Below are 18,851 nucleotides of genomic sequence, written 5' to 3'. Positions count from 1 at the left end.
TGACAGTTTTCGTTCCCTTACCTTCCTGTTCCCTGTAAAGCAGAAGGGAAAACAGCTAGATTAGAATAATGGCTGGTTTGCAATAATAATAATACGAATAATAATAATAAATAGTAAGTGATTTTAGAACAACATGATCCATGGTCTCTGACACATATTCTTTTTGGAAGAATGCACTACAACCAACTTACAATTTATGCCAACCTGTTACAGCAGAAACAGCGGAGAAGAGTCATGTCGCACAAAATTTCATGCCGGAATAAGACACTTTTCTTTGTTCCACAATCAGGGTTTTTGTTTTTTGTTTGCTGAGTGGATTCTGCCCATATGGTGGCAAGAGTTCACATGTATTTCCAAACCCCTGGAATAGATAAGCAGATACCTGGGGCCATCTCACACCCCACCTCATGCAATTAAAAGCTTGCTGTATTAAGGGACAGTTGGTTACATTTAAGTGAAGTGACATGCAGATCTAGGGCCAGCTTATTTTTCGGGGAGAGGACTGGAAGGAGCAGGTTGCCTATACGACAGGCTTAGGCATGACTTCATGTTGTGCATCAGCTGGAGATGCAGCTCAAGTAACTGGAACAGGTGTTGATAAAAATGCCAGAGCAGGAATGTGGCAGGCTGTGAAAGAGCATTTTTCAGTGCTCTCTCTTGGGTTAGTCCTTGCAGTTGGAAAACAAGAAGCTGATGAGTGAGCTATGGGAGCGTAGAAAACTGAGAAAGTCTGTTTGAGTGGGAGTAACGGGATCAAAAAAGGTAGGAAGAATTTCCAAAATTACAGACATAACCAAGTCACAAGCCATCTATACCTCCCAGGAATTTATAGCTGTATGGCTCTTACTGGTTGCTAATTAAGTACTGTATCTACATTTCTTCCGGTATCCAAAATCTTTAAATCCCAATAGTCTGTCATTCTATGCTTGGGACAGCTTTCCTACGTGAAGGTCCCAAGAATCCTCAGAGACCCAGATTCTCTTTTAATTTCGGAAGAAGCCTAGTGAGACCCTTACCTCTGGGGTTTGGAATCCCTTCTCAACACTTCATTTTCTGATAAAATTTATATACCACTTGCTTGTAACAAACCCTCTAAGTGCTTTATGAGAAATACTAGAATTATCAAGAAGGCTGGCCCCAGATATTTGTGGTGCCTGAAGTGAATTAGAAATTGGCACTTCCGCTGCTCTACTTCATTAAGGGTGTGTTTTTATATCCAGTATACCTGAAGGAGCGTCTCCACCTCCATCGTTCAGCCTAGACACTGAGGTCCAGCTCCAAAGCCTTCTGGCGGTTCCCTCACTGAAATAAATGAGGTTAGAGAGCAGAGGGCCTTCCTGGTGGTGGTGCCTGCCCTGTGGAATGCCCTCCCATCAGACGTCAAGGAAATAAACAACTATCTGACTTTTAGAAGACATCTGAAGGCAGCCCTGTTTAGGGAAGTTTTTAATGTTGGATGTGTTTGTCGTGTTTTTAACATTCTATTGGGAGCCGCTCAGAGTGACTGGGGAAACCCAGCCAGATGGGCAGGATATAAATTATTATTATTATTATTATTATTATTATTATTATTATTATTCCCATGCTGATATTCACTCCCCCCCAAAAAAAAATTCTGATGCTGCTCTTCACTCCCTCCTATTATTATTATTATTATTATTATTATTATTATTATTATTTCTATTGAATTTCTATACCACCCTTCATCCAAAGATCACAAGCTAAAAGGGAGGGGGGCTCGTTCACTAGCACTTAAAAAAAAAGTATTACACAAATGCATAAATGTTAGGTTTATCAATTGCTATTATCTAATGACCTGGAACAAAATATTGCAGTATGCAGTCCTGGTGTTCAAGATTCCAGCCACTCCATTCCATTCTCCAGCCCCATTTTAAAGTTCTCCTCCCAAGAGTCAGTCAGCATTCCGAAAACATTGAGCATGCTCAGTTCTTATTGGCCTCTTTCAGGGGTTTCCCCCTTCCGAGCTTTTTCCTAAAGAATGGTTTCCCCAAATGCAACCTCCTTGTATGTAGATAGTAGCATTTTAGCTCTTTACACAGCAGCACTCACTACCTAAACATCAGAGGGGAAGATAAATAAAATATTTGCTATGGATCAGCACCCTAATCATTCAGAATGATTTCATGTTGTGATTTCTCTCCCCTCTGGACCAGATTGTAGAAATATAGGAATGGCATATCTGAATGACCACACAGCCACATAAATCAATGTGAGTGACAGAAAAGCAAGACATATTTCTGCATATAGATGGGAAAGGAAAACATTGAAGAATCTAGTACTTACTCTTCATATTCCTCAATGATCTCTTCAGTGTCTGACATTTTCAGTTACCTGTAATTTAATATAGAAAAGAAGCAGTGATACTTAAATAGGAATCACAGGCAGCTATTTTAAATAGCTATGATGCTCTTGGAGAACTAGCTGAAGGTGTGTCTTTTTACAATACTGATACTATCCAAGTAAGTTCCATTGCAACTTGCACCAGGATTGCTGTCTAGGGTTGCCATATTTTTTTTTAAAAAACCCAACAACTAGGACACCCTCAGCCTTGGAAATCCCATGGAAAATCCAGACATTACGTATGGTATTTCACCAACATTCCCATGGCACACACGCGCGCGCGCACACACACACACACACATATTGCAGTGTTTGCTGAAATTAACAACACAGATTTAGTACAGATCTAGAGGTCTGAGGAACGCAGGAAACTCTGTTCTGCATTGGTCCATCTAGCTCATCAAACTCAGCATTACCTACACAGACTGGCAGTGGCTCACCAGGGTTTCGGACAGGAATCTTTCCCAGCCGTATCTGAAGATGCCAGGGCTTGTAGCTGGGGCCTTCTGCATGCAAAACATGTCACTGAGCTAAGAAGAGTTTGGATTTGATATCCTGCTTTATCACTACCCAAAGGAGTCTCAGAGTGGCTAACATTCTCCTTTCCCTTCCTCCCCCACAACAAACACTCTGTGAGGTGAGTGGGGCTGAGAGACTTCAGAGAAGTGTGACTAGCCCAAGGTCACCCAGCAGCTGCATGTGGAGGAGCGGGGAAGCGAACCCAGTTCACCAGATTACAAGGCTTCTGCTCCTTCACTGCAGTGGGTAATTCATACCCTTCCACATTTGGCAGATAAAAATTGCTGCGCACGAGGCAATACCTTATTCTACCACCTTATGCTCCTACGTGGTCTATTTACATCAGGGTTTCCCAAAGAAGTCAGTACCGACCCCCTGAGGTTGAGGGGACTGTCCAGGGGATAAATGAAGATCTAAGGGTTGGAAAGAACCATTGGGTGGGAAATAAGTTTACAAATTTAATTAGGATTTAGGGATTTGAAAAATCAAGGGGAACAGCATGGACATGGACAGTGTGCCTCCCTTGTCAATGAAGAGCCACTGTATTTATTACAATGATTCCACAATGCAACAGTACTCTCAGACCATGTAGTTTTATTGTTTGTCATTATTGTTTTCACTTGCTTTACCTCCTTATTTTTTACATTTCATTACTCCTTGTAATGGTCATCATCATCATCATCATCATCATAATTTTATTTGTATGCCACCTTTCCACAGTTAAAAACAATGATCAAGGCGGCTTACAACATGGCAAGATTTACATAATTACAGAAGTCATAAACAATGAATAAACTACATAATAAAATACACAAGCAAATGGAAAACAATTTCCACATAAATCTAAAATCTAAAACTAAGAATACAGTATTAATATCACACTTTAAAATGACATAGGTAAAAAATAACAGCATTATTTAAAAAAAAAAACCATCATCATGGTGATGGGTGATTAATCAATGTTTACTATATATTGATATTTCTTTATTTTATTTCACTTAATAAATAGGGTGTTGTCTTGGGGGCTTAGGGGGTTGATGCTGCTGTTGCTGTTGAATTTTTGTATCTTTATTGTAGATCTTGTGATTTATGTGGAAAATGTTCAGTTTTGGTTGTGTGTTTTTTATTTTTCCTTTATTGTTTATGACTCCTTTTGATATGCTGTAGTTATGTGGTTTTTTTAATGCTGTAAGCCATATTGAGCATTGTTTGGACTGTGGAAAGGCAGCACGCAAATCCAAGTATGTATGTATGTATGTATGTATGTATGTATGTACAGTACATTTCTCAGAATTCAGGTTGAGGGTTGATGAGAGCTTTATAAGCTCATCAATGGATCAATGAACTTAGAAGTTTGGGAAACCCTGAATCGCAGACACACCTCATTAAGCATTTCTAGAAACCATCTTCATTTAAAGAGCAAGAATGAAAAGACTTAAACCTTGCAAGACATTATTTTATTTAATTTTAGTAGAACCCCAACATCTGCCAGCTGGAGCCTGGTGCAAAAAACATGCACTTCAAATTTAAAAACTCTGAGCCCAGGAATTTGTTTTGAGTATCAGAAATGAATGGAGTACATACGGTAGCTTTTCTACACAAAATTCTACTCCTGGCTACCCCAAAACTACTGCTAAACAAGTGAGAGTCAGAAATCCTTGCAATTCCACTGCAGAACACACAGAGGTCTGGGAGTACTTGCCAAACTACCCTCTGTCCACCCTTGTCTTGTGGGACACACTTTAATATTGAGATATCAGAAGTGTGTATATTTTCAGCATGTCCTGGGGCTGCTTCACGTGACAAAAATTTAAATACCTTTATGTCACATGCATAGCTGACATGATGTAATAATGTGTGACCAGCCCATCCATGGATACAGCCACAGTGATTTGACGGTGATTCATGCACCCTCAAGAACTTGGAAGAGTACCACCAGGACATTGCTACCAGAACAAGGCTTGAGACTTCTGCAAATCATGTCCAAAACATGTTTCAAGCTGAGCCATCCCAAATTACTGGGCACTTTTGATTGTAAAATATGTACAGTGATTAAAAAAACCAAAATCTAATTACTCCACAAAATAAAGGCAAAAACAAATGACCTAGTCTTAATTATTTCCATTTTGTATGCCTTTCCTCATCATGTCCACTATCCCCAGACTCCTTGCACGCTATCTTTGTGCAGCAATGAGGACTGGGAGTCTTTCAGTTCACTGTTAGTTAGAAAGAGAAAGGCCAGAGAGGAGACAGGAGTGTTGAGTGACAAGAGCTAGAAGCAAGGAAGCAGACTGGGGGGGGGGGGGGAGATGCCTGATTGATTTTTGGTTGAATCCAAGGCTGTGGCTATAGGGGAAGAAACACTATGGGGTGTTAATGCTGTGAACCCCTCCATCATAGGCTCAGGTTGTATATATGTTGTTATGTACTGAGTTGAATAGGATCCAAACTGCAGCAGTCTGATTGGTCCTAGAACAATAGGCTCCAAAAGGCAGCAGTCTGATTGGTCCTAGAACAATAGGATTCAGAATGCAGCAGTCTGATTGGTCCTAGAACAATGCAGCAGTATGATTGGTTAGCAGGAACCACCCAATCATGCTCCAGATAGAAGTGAATCCACAACCTGATTGGCCTACAGTAGAATCCTGGAATTAGCCAATCATGTGCAGCCCATTGTGTAAATAATGTATATAAAGCAGATACTTTGAGGGGACATTCATTCATTCCTCCTCACCACTATGAGCTGAATAAAGAGCATGAAATCACTTTGCGACTCTGAGTATATTTCACTGGCGACGAGGATGGGATCCCGCTGAGCTGACTGCCACACACAGCACCGCAGCACCGCCACCTGCCGCACCGCTGCCTCGCACCGTGTATCCAGGCTTCAGCTCCGGGACACAAGGAACTCAGAATGGCAACTGACAGCAGCTTCTCGCCATTCAACCCAGCATCTGGAGACTGGGAAGCGTACGCCTCCCGTTTCACCTTCCTCCTAGAAGCCAAAGGGGTCACCGATGAAGAAGACGCCAAGAAGAGGGCAATATTCTTCAGCGTCTGCGGAGAGGAGACATTTGAAATCGCCCGGGCTCTCCTTGCGCCTGAAGACGTCGCTACTGTTCCATACAAAACAATAATGGAACAGCTGAAGGGGCACTTTTCGCCACAGCCCTCAGTGGTGGCTTGTCGAAATGCCTTCTACGCAAAGCGGCAAGCCCCTGGGGAAACCATAACTGGGTTTGTGACCTCTCTCCGCCAAGCTGCCCGGTTCTGCAACTTCTCAGAGCTGGAGAACATGCTTCGTGACCGCCTCGTCGGTGGCCTGAAGGATGAGAAGCTGCAACGACGCCTCTACGCTAAGAAGAACCTAACGTTCCAGGTCGCTCTGGAGGAGGCCCTGGCAACGGAAGCTGCTGAGAGGTCGACGCAAGAGGCACGGCTGAGCCAGCCGTCCCAACCGAGGGTCCACCACGAAGACCTCACCAACGACTCGGGATCCGACAGGGAGGAGGTGCACCGAGTACAGCAGCGCACTCAAGCAGCCCACATACCACAGCTGCCTCGACGAGAAGGAGGGAACTGCGCAAGCTGTGGAGAAAGTCACGAGAGGAGGACCTGCCGTTTCCGCAACGCAGAGTGCAGGCAGTGCAGAAAATTGGGACACATCGCCCGGGTGTGTCGGGCTCGGCCCACCCGAAGCCAGGCATCAGATGACCAATCCAAGAGCCCCAGGTCCCGGGGCCCAACGCACCAAGGCAACTCGACGGAGCTCACAGACTTCCAGGTATACCAGTTGCCCCACCCCAACGTAGAGAAAATTTATGTAGAGGTACAGATAGAGGGGGCCCCATGCCGCATGGAGCTTGACACGGGTTCAACTCTATCCATAATCTCGGCAAGGACCTTAAGGAAACTGTGTCCTACTGGGGGTCCCAAACTCAGGCCGGCCCCATTCACCCTCCGGGACTTCCAGAAACGTAAGGTCCCCACAATGGGGGTGGGGACCTTCAGGGTGCAATACCGAGGGCGGACGCGGCAACTGGACTTGCTTGTGGTCAAGGGCCCCTACATTAGCTTACTGGGGTTGGCATGGTTTGGACCACTGGGACTAGCCATCACCGGGGTGAACCACATGAGCTTACAAGTGGACGTGGACGCCATATGCAAGGAGTTTCCGGGGGTTTTCGATGGGAAATTGGGACAGTATACGGGCCCCCCCATTGCTCTACAGCTTGACCCCGCAGTACGACCAGTCAGGCTCAAGGCCCGCCGGGTCCCATTCGCCCTGAAACCCCGTATAGACGAGGAATTGGACCGACTCGTGGAGCAAGGAGTGCTGGAGCCGGTGCCTAATGCCCCCTGGGAAACCCCAATCGTCACACCCGTCAAGCCTAATGGTTCGGTCCGCATCTGCGCAGACTACAAATGTACCATAAACAAGGCCCTCATGGCCCATGCATACCCAGTGCCAGTGGTCAGCCATGTCCTTGCCACCCTGGCTGGGTCGAAAATTTTTGGCAAGCTGGACTTGGCCCAAGCATATCAACAGCTGCCAGTAGATGAGGCCACAGCAGAGGCACAGACGATTGTGACGCACAGAGGAGCGTTCAGGGTAAAGCGGCTGCAATTCGGGGTCAGCGTGGCACCAGGCATATTCCAGAATCTAATGGACTCTCTCCTTAAAGGGATTCCTGGTGTCACCCCCTTCTTTGATGATGTGTTGATTGCCGGGCCCACACCAGAGGAGTTTGAGGACCGCCTCCGCACTGTTCTGCACCGTTTCCAGATGGCGGGTCTCAAGGTGAAGCGGGAAAAATGTCTACTAGGAGTGCCTCAAGTGGACTTTCTGGGATTTATGGTGGATGCAGAAGGGGTTCACCCGACTGGGGACAAGGTACGGGCCATTTGTGATGCCCCAGCGCCCAAGAACAAGACTGAACTTCAGGCCTTCTTGGGATTATTGAACTTTTACCATTCCTTCCTTCCCCACAAGGCGGCGGTAGCGGAGCCCCTACACAGACTCCTGGACAAGCGGGCCCCTTGGGTGTGGGGCCAGCGCCAGGAGGCCGCATTCCAGGCAGTCAAGGACTTGCTTGTCTCAAACTCGGTCTTGGCACACTTCGACGAGAGGCTGCCGGTGGTGCTAGCATGCGACGCCTCGCCCTATGGCATCGGCGCTGTCCTGGGACACCAACTCCCGGATGGAAGAGAGGTACCGGTAGCATACTTTTCCCAGACACTCAACGAAACCGAGCGGAACTACTCGCAAATCGACAAGGAGGGTCTGGCAATCGTGAAGGGAGTAAAAAAATTCCATGATTTCTTGTACGGGCGGCCCTTCACCGTGGTGACTGACCACAAGCCGTTGCTTGGCTTGTTTGCCCCCGAAAAGCAGACCCCCCAAGTGCTGTCTCCTCGCGTCCTCAGGTGGTCAATTTTCCTTGCCAGCTACCAGTATGCACTGATTCACCGCCCTGGAAAGGCGATGGGCCATGCAGACGCCCTCAGCAGGCTACCACTACCGGAAACAGGCCCCGACCCAGCACCTGCACAAGAGGTTATGAGCCTGGAGCTGCTTCCTGACCGCCCCATTCAGGCACAAGAAGTTGCACACCATTCCAAGAAAGATAGGGTCATCTCCCGGGTCCTGGACTGGGTGTGGAGGGGATGGCCCAGCCGCAGCCCCGGGCCAGAATTCGCCGGCTACACAACCCGCAAACATGAACTGTCAGCCCACAAGGGGTGCCTGTTATGGGGAAGCAGGGTCGTTGTTCCCCAGCCCCTCCGCAAAAGGGTCCTCACAGCCCTACACGAGACACACCCAGGGGTAGTAAGAATGAAGGCCCTTGCCAGGAGTTATGTGTGGTGGCCGGGGATCGACGGAGAGATAGAGGCCTGGGTCAAACACTGCCAGGCCTGCCAGGAATCCCGCCCAGATCCCCCAAGGGCCCCAGTCCAGTCCTGGGAGTCCGCCCGAGCACCATGGTCACGCCTGCATGTGGACTTCGCTGGCCCCTTTCAGGGGAAAACATTCTTCATAGTGGTGGACTCCTACACCAAATGGCTGGAAGTCGCACTGGTACCGTCCACTTCTACGTCCGCAGCCATCCGGGTACTACGCAGGCTGTTTGCAACCCACGGGCTCCCTGACACTCTCGTCTCAGACAACGGGACTGCATTTACATCAGGAGAATTTCAAACCTTCACAGTGCAGAACGCCATCCGCCACATCCGTTCGGCGCCATTCCACCCTGCCACCAATGGCCAAGCAGAACGCATGGTGCGGACCACCAAGGACACCCTTCGCCGCATGACGCAAGGGGATTGGGAGTACCGCCTTGCCACATTCCTTCTAGCACAGCACAGCACCCCCAGCTCAACGACTGGCCGGAGCCCCGCTGAACTACTAATGGGTCGGCGCCTTGCAATCAGATTGGACCGCCTTCACCCCGATAGAGCTCAGGATGAGGTAGTGGTGGGGGAAGGCAGGAACCCCCGGACCTTCGAGGCCCAGGACCCAGTGTACGCAAAGAATTTTGGGGCAGGCCCTGCATGGGTACCTGCCACAGTCACCAGGGTCACGGGCCCCGTGTCGTACGAGGTGCTAACAGATGGGGGGCAATGCTGGCGCCGCCACTGCGACCAGATACGGCGACGATTCCCAGGAGAAAACCAGGAGGAGGAGGACAGGTCAGAGGAGTCCCAAGGGAACAGTGGGGCAGTGAGGCCCATAGAGCAGCAGGGGCAAGCAGGAGAGGCAGAATCAGTAAATACAGAGAGGACCCGCGAGGCCGAAAGGACACCGGAACCAGAACCACGACTGAGCGAGCCGGTTGCGCCAGACCAAACAGCCCCATCCTTGGAACACGAGCCAGAACCTGAACCCCGGACCAGGGAACACCCCAGGCCGCAACGCACACGTAGGCCACCGGCGTACCTTGAGGACTATGAATGCGACCTTCCGGGCAGGACTGGAACTTAGAGGGGAGGGGTGTTATGTACTGAGTTGAATAGGATCCAAACTGCAGCAGTCTGATTGGTCCTAGAACAATAGGCTCCAAAAGGCAGCAGTCTGATTGGTCCTAGAACAATAGGATTCAGAATGCAGCAGTCTGATTGGTCCTAGAACAATGCAGCAGTATGATTGGTTAGCAGGAACCACCCAATCATGCTCCAGATAGAAGTGAATCCACAACCTGATTGGCCTACAGTAGAATCCTGGAATTAGCCAATCATGTGCAGCCCATTGTGTAAATAATGTATATAAAGCAGATACTTTGAGGGGACATTCATTCATTCCTCCTCACCACTATGAGCTGAATAAAGAGCATGAAATCACTTTGCGACTCTGAGTATATTTCATATGTGTAAATAAACCATATATCATAAGGGCACCACAATTTCCACTGTATCTCATTTCAAAGGAAACACAAACTCTGGGTAAGTACCTGGAACCAATGGAATCTCGCATTACTCAGAGTTTGGAGTGGTGTGCAGCAATATTTATCACCTTTCATTGAGTGACTGGTGCAATACCTATATAAGGAATCCAGAAACCAGGAAAGAAGACTTAATTTTGTCTTAGGTGACCGTTTATGAAATGCTTCTGTTGATGTGGAAGGAAGGAAGGAAGGAAGGAAGGAAGGAAGGAAGGAAGGAGGGAGGGAAATTTTCAGCATTCTCACATGAGCTTGAAGGCCGTAAAAGCTTCTTGGACCTCAAGTAATATATAGTTGAACTAGAAAAGTGGTTGGTTTTTGCTCACTTCTAGTGTACTCTGTACATAGTCATTACATCATGACGTCTTTGGAGACAAAAAGTTACTGACAACGCGTGTTCTCATTCATGGAGAGCATGTGTTGTGGTGGGGGCTGACAGGCTACCCCTCTGTTGCTGGGCAGGATTGTCTAGATGGCCATAGGCAGTGATTGGGCTGTTTGGGTTGCTCGGGTAAATTTGATGTTGCCAATTTTGTGGGTTGGACCAAAGGTATTATATTCAGGGCACGCAGCATTGAGCTTTCTTTTTCGCTGTGTCCACCGGATCACCCGCCCGCCCTACCTTATTTTAGGGCTTGTGCGTTGACCTTGCTATACCTGTCATGGGGTCGCCTGCCATTGGGGCAAGGGCCTGGTAGGAATTTTGTCCATTTGGCTGATTGGCTGGTGCCATTTGGTTTTTGCCTACTGCATAGCAAATCGTCACAACTTTTAAGGTTGCGGTTAGGCATTGGTTAAAAATTTGGTTGGTGGAGGGGTAAGGATTGGCTGTGCCTGCCCCTCCAATGCTGCTGCTGCAAGGGAATTCCGTTAAAGGAATTCCAGGGGCTCGCCATGCTTTCGTCCAAATCCCTGGTCTGGGGCTTGGGCCTTGCAAGCCCCTGGGAGCATGCAGGGAGAGGTGAGGGCCTGGGGCTCAGCTCCATTTTCTCCCCAATATTGTTTTCCCTTACTGGCTTTCTCTGGAATCCGGAAGTCAGTTTTGTCCCTGGGCGAGGCCAGATAGTCGTAACCAATGCCTAAGCAACCACTCACATTTATGTATTTTAAACCTTAAACAAAAATTCTGTGTGAATTGTGTTTTATTTGAGGGGTGGCCTGGGGACCTCGACATGCAAGAAGTGGAATGATTAAGCTTTCAGGAAAACAGCAGCGCCATCTATGCCTAAAAGTCACAGTTTCTTGCTGGAAGCTGTTCCGTCTTGGCTCAGATTTGGAAATGTTGACTTGCTGATATACCACTACAGTGGAGCCTCCATTCTCTTCCATGGCTCTGTTGCTTAGCAACAAAATTCTCCTAAAATAGGTGGCAAGAGATTAGCAACAGCATCACCCAACACTGATAACCAAGAGCAAGCCCAATGTGAGATAGAGCAGGGTACACAGTGTTGAGAATTAGGCCTGTTTCAAGGGAAGTAAGAGATATGTGAAGAGTGTCACAAAGATAAGGAAATATAAAAAAAAATCTGGAGTGGAAGGTTCTGAGGTTATCCCCTTTCCTGCTGTTCCCTTTTATGAAGGGTAAATTCATTTGCTCTTTTCTTCCTTACACATCTTCAAAGGCGAAAGTGATTGGGATAATTTCATAGCTATATAGATATATATAGCTATACAGATATATATCCATTTATCTGTCTTTTTTTGTGTGTGTGTCTTTTTCAATTGTGTTTTTCTCTATATCAAGGAACCCAAACAAGTTACAGGTTGGGGTTTTGGTTTTTAAAAAACAAGGACCTTAAACTAAAAGTGATAATCTCAGTTCCTGACCTAACAGATATTCTTTAGGCAATCTCCAAGGATGCTATTAAGGCTTTAACCACATCTGCTACGACTCCACCTTTAGAAAATGGCAACTACAGAAAGCAGAGGGCGGGGAGAGGGTTTAAATATCTAAAAGCCAAATCAACTAGGTAAGGACATTGGCCACAGTCTAACCCAAGTTAAGCACTTTTCAGCCCCACTGGTTTCGGAGGGAGAGATTTAAGCTTGTACTTAACTTTCAAGCCCAGAGAGCACATATCTTTGACTGGGCCATGTCCTTTGGGTTTACTTTTGATAGAGCTGAGAAGCAAGGTCATAGCTGGGGTAGGGGACTTGTTCAACTTTCCATTTAATATCTGTTTTAAAATAATGTTTCTAGTCCTGTTGAATGCAGAGAAAAGGCAGTAAATAGTGTAGCCATCCCTAGTATTTTTTCTCATATGTGCTTCATATTACCTTAGCAATCTGGAGAGTAGCAACAGCTGGGAAACAATTTTACAAGGACAGAAAGAACACCACAGACAGAATAATTGTCACACACAGGAGGAATAAGGATATACTTTGAATGGTTCACCTATAGATTTATAAATCATTTAATGTGTCAAGATGAATGGATGTTGTTAATATTGCAGTTGTTGTATAAGGGATTGTTATTTTGAATGGAATGTCATTGAGACAAATAAGGTTTTGGAACACAGAAACAAAGTAAATCATCAAGCCATCAATTCTAGCACGCAGGAGGCCACCTAAATTATATAAATTGGCATCTGAATGATTGGGATTAGTAATTGTATTATAATTTTTCATTGTTATAATAAGGCTACCATTGGATTATTGTAATTGAAAACTAATAAAAATTATTGTCAACATATTACCTTAGCAATCATTACAATAACCTTGTAAGGTAGACAACTTTACATTGATGCTGAGGGCCACAGCAGACAATGATGTTTATATGTAGGGCATGGGTGGAGAGTAGGACCACATCGACCTCTCCAGACCCCATTGCTGCTGCTGTGCACCCTGCTTCCTGGACAACCACATGTTCAATACAATGTTTACAAAAGAGATGTCTGTGCAAGACTGCCATGTGATCAGGAATCCTGATCACCCAGGGCTATGGAGTGTATGGAAACCTACACTTATTTCAGCTGTCTGTGCATATATAGGTATCTCCTTAGCAGATATCACACCTGCACAAATGTCGAGGGGGTGGGAGTGTATGATGGGTGGGGTCTGGAAGCACAGACCTGGTCCCCATTCATGCATTTAGCCCAAGACATGAACAGCAACATCCCCAAAAGTGTGGGCTTGTTTATAAGGGCTGGCTCATACATGCAAGCTGATCAGCTGATGATCTCAACCTCAAGTAGGGACCTGAAGGTCAAACACTGCAGGTGGAACATCAGCAGTGCATTTCATCGGAGTCAGTTCAGACATACAACTTCAAGGGATAATAAATCCTGAGATGGTGCATTGCACAGACTTCTGTAAACCCAGTGCAAATGACTTCATTCACCATAAAGTTGGTTTACACCTGAGATATGAATGTGAGGACACTTATCTCCTAGCTAACCACAGACAGTACTAACATGGGGTGAGGGTGGCAAGTATCTGCCCTTGACACCAGCGGTGGAGCAAGCCGATGCCCTGTGTGTGCCCTGTGTGGGGGCCACCCGTGGGGCGGGGCCAGCCGGGGCAAGATGCTCCATGGGGCCTCCGAGGAGTCTGCCTGCCTCCTCCCACTCAGCCACCCTACAGTTGGGGGGAGGCAGCTGGCGGACCTTTGGGCAGCGCAGAGCCTGCAGGCGCCCAAGCCACCACGTCACTCACAGGAGAGACGCGTGGCTCAGGCATGCTTCAGGACCCAAGGTGAGTGCCGACTGGCAGTTTGTCACCCCCCTCAGTGGTGACACCCGGGGTGGACCGCCCCCACTACACCCCCTTCCTCCACCCCTGCTTGACCCACAGCTTGACCCCACCCAACCCTCTTTTCTGTACTTCAAGGAAAGGTGTTTTTCAAATAGTCAGAATGCTTTTCCTTTCTGATCTTCAATCAATTATACTGGAGTAGAAATATATAAAGATAAGGGTTTGCACTGTGAACTTTGGCCCAAAGAACATATTTGGAGATTCATGGAATTTGTGGCATAAATGTGGCTTTAAACCTGTCATGGACACTAAATTCATGCACAATGACAAGAGAGGATGAGGGATGAGTGAATCCTAATTTCATTTTGCAGCTTAGGCTTTGTGGTTTTAAGGGTGTCACCTCATCTATGCATTGTTCCACTTGCAAGACTAAAGATGGCTTGAGGATTGCCTCCCTGTAGCAATCTGATTCCCCCCTTTTGTGCCCACCATAATATTTTCTGTTCTGATGCCATCACTGCAACCTTTGCTTGTAACCTCCTCTATAAGTGCTGTTATGTTTACAAAAGACTGAGATATCAAAGGGTGATGGGCATGGAAACTTGCCTTTAAGGAATCTCTTGGTTCCCTTCCATTCCAAGAACAATTCATTAAGCCTGGATTCCAAGCTTTGTATCCATCACTAAAATAGAGGCCTCCATAATCCTCAGTAGATTCCCAAGCCATTTTCCCCCTGAGTTTCATGTTTAAAGCCAGGTTCTTCCTGGGCTGCATGTTTCCACCTGACACTGTACATCAGTGTGAGCCTTGCCCGGACCTTGCCCAGGAGTCTTGGCTGCTCAAAACATTCCTGAGTCTCGGCAAAAGCTCTCAGCAAATCCAGCCTGCCCATTTCAGGTTTGAAGCAAATCCCCAAACTAAGTGAAACTGGAGGGGTTTGGTAGGGAGGTTCTGCCCAGCGCTACAAATAACTCCCATGTGTCAGGCCATCTGTTCCCTGCCATACCTCCATGTTTCTCTTTTCTGCCTAGGGACAGAGCATCAAAGCATGTATTATTTGAGCCATGTACAACAGCTGTATGATAGCAGAATCAAGGATCCCACTGCCTCCGTTCACAAAATGATTTTGCGAAAGATAAAGGGAGAAAAGTTGCAATAACATCTAAATCACAACTTGTCTTGGGAGTCTTGCGCATGTTTGAATCTTACATGTATATTCAAATATCCTGTATATTACATGAGAGACTACTGCAAACAGAGATCCTTATTCCTCCATAGAGTGGTGATAACATTGGCTTCACAGCAAATGCTGGCTTGTCTGCAACATTATTGAGGAAAGAATACACACACACACACACACACACACACACACAGAGAGAGAGTTTTGCAAAATGTAGATTGATCCAGAATGTGCAAATCAGGCTAGTTTGCTTATAAATGCAGACCCAATGAAATTCTCAAGCATCCCTACTCCAAGACCAGGCTAACTTTAACAATGATGAACCAGGATCTACAGATAAAAAATTGGACACTTCACTGTCTAGATCAGGGATGGAGAACTAGCAGCACTCCAGATGTTGTTCTTGTTGGACTCCAACTCTCATCAGCCCCAGCCAGAAAGGCCAATGATTAGGAATGATGGGAGTTGTAGTCTGGAAACATCTGGAGGATTGCTGGTTCCCCACCCATGCTCTAGATGGAGGGGTGAATTCAAGAGAGTCATGCAGTCAAGATTATAAAAGGAGTCTGTGACACAGGCTATTAACAAAGCTGACTCATACTGATGGGAATTGGAATCTAATAACATCTGGAGAGAGCCACATCTTCCCCATCCCTGAATTATGGGTTTTAAAGGTAAGGTATTTGTTGTTAGCTTCTATAGTCTTGGGTGGTATGACTCTATTCCCTCCTTAGTTTCCTTTGAGCTGCCACAAGCAGATGCCCCCTCATTATCTTTCTAGGCATTTCAATCTCTCAGATACCCTATCCTCTCACCAGGTGCTAAGAAATGCATCCAGCATCTATTAAGCAGTGCAATCTTATACACGTTTACTCTGCAGTCAGTCCCTCTGTGTTCATTGAGGCTGACTCCCTTGTAAATGTGTGTAGGATTGTAGCCCTAAAGCATGTAGGAATTCTTTCCACAGGTTCAGATTCCAGGCAGGAGGACCAGGTGAATCCATATTGCATAACGTTTTGATAAAACTTCAGATCTCACTTTAGACCCAACTATTTTAATAAAGCAAAACTCCTAGAAGACCACATATGTTTACACTCAGCTGGCAATTTTTACCCACAAAGAATTAAACAAGTTATCAGCTGTGAACCACAATGAACAAAATATGAATTTGCAAAAAATTGAAACCACAATAAGATTTAATGAAAAGAACAGTAACTTTTCTTTTATCTAATGCAGCTCCAATTATAAATGCCAAACTGTTTAGTTAAAAATGAAGCCTAATTCAGTAAGGTTACAAACTGCATTCATAACATAGTTTTGCACTATGCAAAGGACTTTAAGGAAACCTGAGGATGATTCAGAATACATATACATTTCTGCTACAACTATGAGCTCCCCCTGCTCAAACTGTGTGCTGAGTGGTCTACAAAATTCCACCAGAGGTGCTTTTTACACTCTGCTTTGCAAAACAAAACCCAAAACACAGATCTAGTCATTGTCTAGATGCTACACTGATACCCGCCATACTTTAGATTTTCTTTTTGTAAATGTGCCATTAGGCAAACCAGTTTTGCCCTGAATAACTCTATTATACTTCTAGTTCTATCTCCTGAATTCTGTCCCCTGCTCATCCCTGTGCTTTCCATATGTATTTTATGCATGAACTGATGCATTTCTTGTTTTGCATTCCATCACCTTCCAACGGCATATTTGCATGCAGGGCTCAATTCTTTCTTTCTCCATCCTGATGTAGAGCAGAGGGTAGCTTCTCTACAAGGAATTATTTGCTATGGGTGTTTGAAACCAGTAAGTATGTGGGGGGCTCAGAAACTGTGCCCCCATTGAGAATGGGAGGGGGGAGGAAAGGATTTTGTCCAATATCAATTAATATCCTCTCTCCCACAAGGTTTCATACAGACAATTCCCAGGTATATCCTATGCCCTGGCTAACTTCAGAATGAGGAATGCTATCTAAGCTTGAATCCCTTACCTCTTGTGCAGACAACAGGTGAGAGTCCTTCCAGTGGAGACAAGGGCAGTGTCTGAGAAATGCAACTAAAAAGAGTGAGGCTTTAACAAGGCCACTCCACCCCAGGCTGCCACCCCCGGGCCGGGTGCCTGATTGGAGAAATGCCAGCAGGGAACAGCTTGGAATGCTAAGCTTTGCTGCTATTTTGGCAGTGTCAGCTGAAGCCTCTTGTGCAACTCTTTTCTTCCCCTCCCCAGAGCCCATATAAGCCCTTGCTATTGTATGGCCTCAGAGAACTGCTATTTTAAACCCCAGATACCCAAGTGCCCAAGAGTCTGACACAAGCCAGCCAGCTGTCACTCTCGAGTGGCCTGGAACTCTGATATGGAATGCTTCTGCCCTGCAAGGGCTCATGGTGGAAATCTAGAAGGCTAGCAAGTGAAGCTCGGCACATGGCTTTGTTCTCCCTATCCCACCCCCCCAGGTCCCTTTAATTGGAACACCACTGACCCCCTACTGCGTGCACAGCTGCTTTGGCAAATGAGCAGAGATGGTAGAGCTAAATGAAAAGCTACATTAAAAAAAAAAAGTATGCACAGAAGCAACCATTAAACTGGAGGCTTAAATCAACTCAACTGAGCTGGTCACCAGAACTTGCTTGCTCTGCTCCCAAGAGATTTATGGTACTTAAGAGTCTTTTAAATCTCTCTCTCTTTGACCCTACTTGTGCCAGGGACTTAACTACATATACATAGACTCATGCCTAGAATGGCCATCTAGTTAAAGTGAGATTAGGCAAATTCATGGAGATTAATAGCTATTTTTCATGACAGCTATACACCAGAATCAGAGGCAACTTGTCTCTGAATACTGATTACTGGGCAACATCTGAGTGGGTTTATCTTTAAGCCCTAAACAGAAAGTTTATATGCCTCCCACAACCCACCCAATAGGAATTCTAATACAGATTTTCCTTCTAATACCCATCTTGTTATTTGACTTTAAGTTTTCAAAACTTCTCTATTTCAATGAATGTTTTTCACAAGAAATTGCCTGTCAGTAAACCACATAGCATTTCTAAGGTCATCTGGAGCTTGTTTTAAGACACATAGACAGTTCAGACCAAGTGGAAGCCAGACTTGAAGGGCCTCCTTGGTGCCGCATCAAGGCTGGGGAACTTGTAGTCCTCCAGATGTTGTTGGACTACAGCTCCCATAATCCATGACTTTTCACCATGCTGGCTGTGACTGATGGCTACCAACATCTGAAGGACCACAGGCTTCCCATCCCTGCCCTGTGTAAATGCCCCAAACATGCTCCTGCTGCTGTGTATTCGTGTGGGAGATTGGTAGCAGTTAGTAAACTGTCTCTGAAGGAATCTTATCAGCCATGCATTGATCTTCTCATTGAGGGGTTCTGGGTAAACTTTCAAGGAATCTCAGGGCTCAGACTACAGTCTGAAAGCCACTGACTTCTACAGAGGGTATTACTGACTGCTGGTCCTGTTGAATTCCTTCATGGCCATCTGTCATCTTCTCCCACTGGAGTTAGTCACAGTTATGGACTGCTACTACCTCTGAGCATGCAACACCTCCAGGTTTAGCTATGGTGTCAAAATACTTTCATGGTTACGTTGCCCACTTACATCTATCTCTTGCTGGCCCCTTGAAGCACCTTCTCCAAATGCCTA

At 46.0% G+C, this 18,851-nt stretch overlaps 1 long non-coding RNA gene across 1 annotated transcript; it reads right to left on the bottom strand.

The window, feature by feature from the left end:
* Nucleotides 1-257: 257 nt before the first annotated feature.
* LOC309344561 lies at nucleotides 258-18,046 on the bottom strand. Its single transcript, XR_014157769.1, has 3 exons — nucleotides 17,183-18,046; nucleotides 2,305-2,352; nucleotides 258-1,302 (listed from the first exon to the last, which is right to left on the bottom strand). It is a non-coding gene; the product is annotated as an uncharacterized lncRNA (long non-coding RNA).
* Between the last annotated feature and the right edge of the window lie 805 nt (nucleotides 18,047-18,851).

This window comes from Podarcis erhardii (genome assembly GCF_964252035.2).
Source record: "Podarcis erhardii genome assembly, chromosome: 6".
Lineage (NCBI taxonomy): Eukaryota > Metazoa > Chordata > Lepidosauria > Squamata > Lacertidae > Podarcis > Podarcis erhardii.
This window is presented reverse-complemented; position numbering and strand designations above follow the sequence as displayed.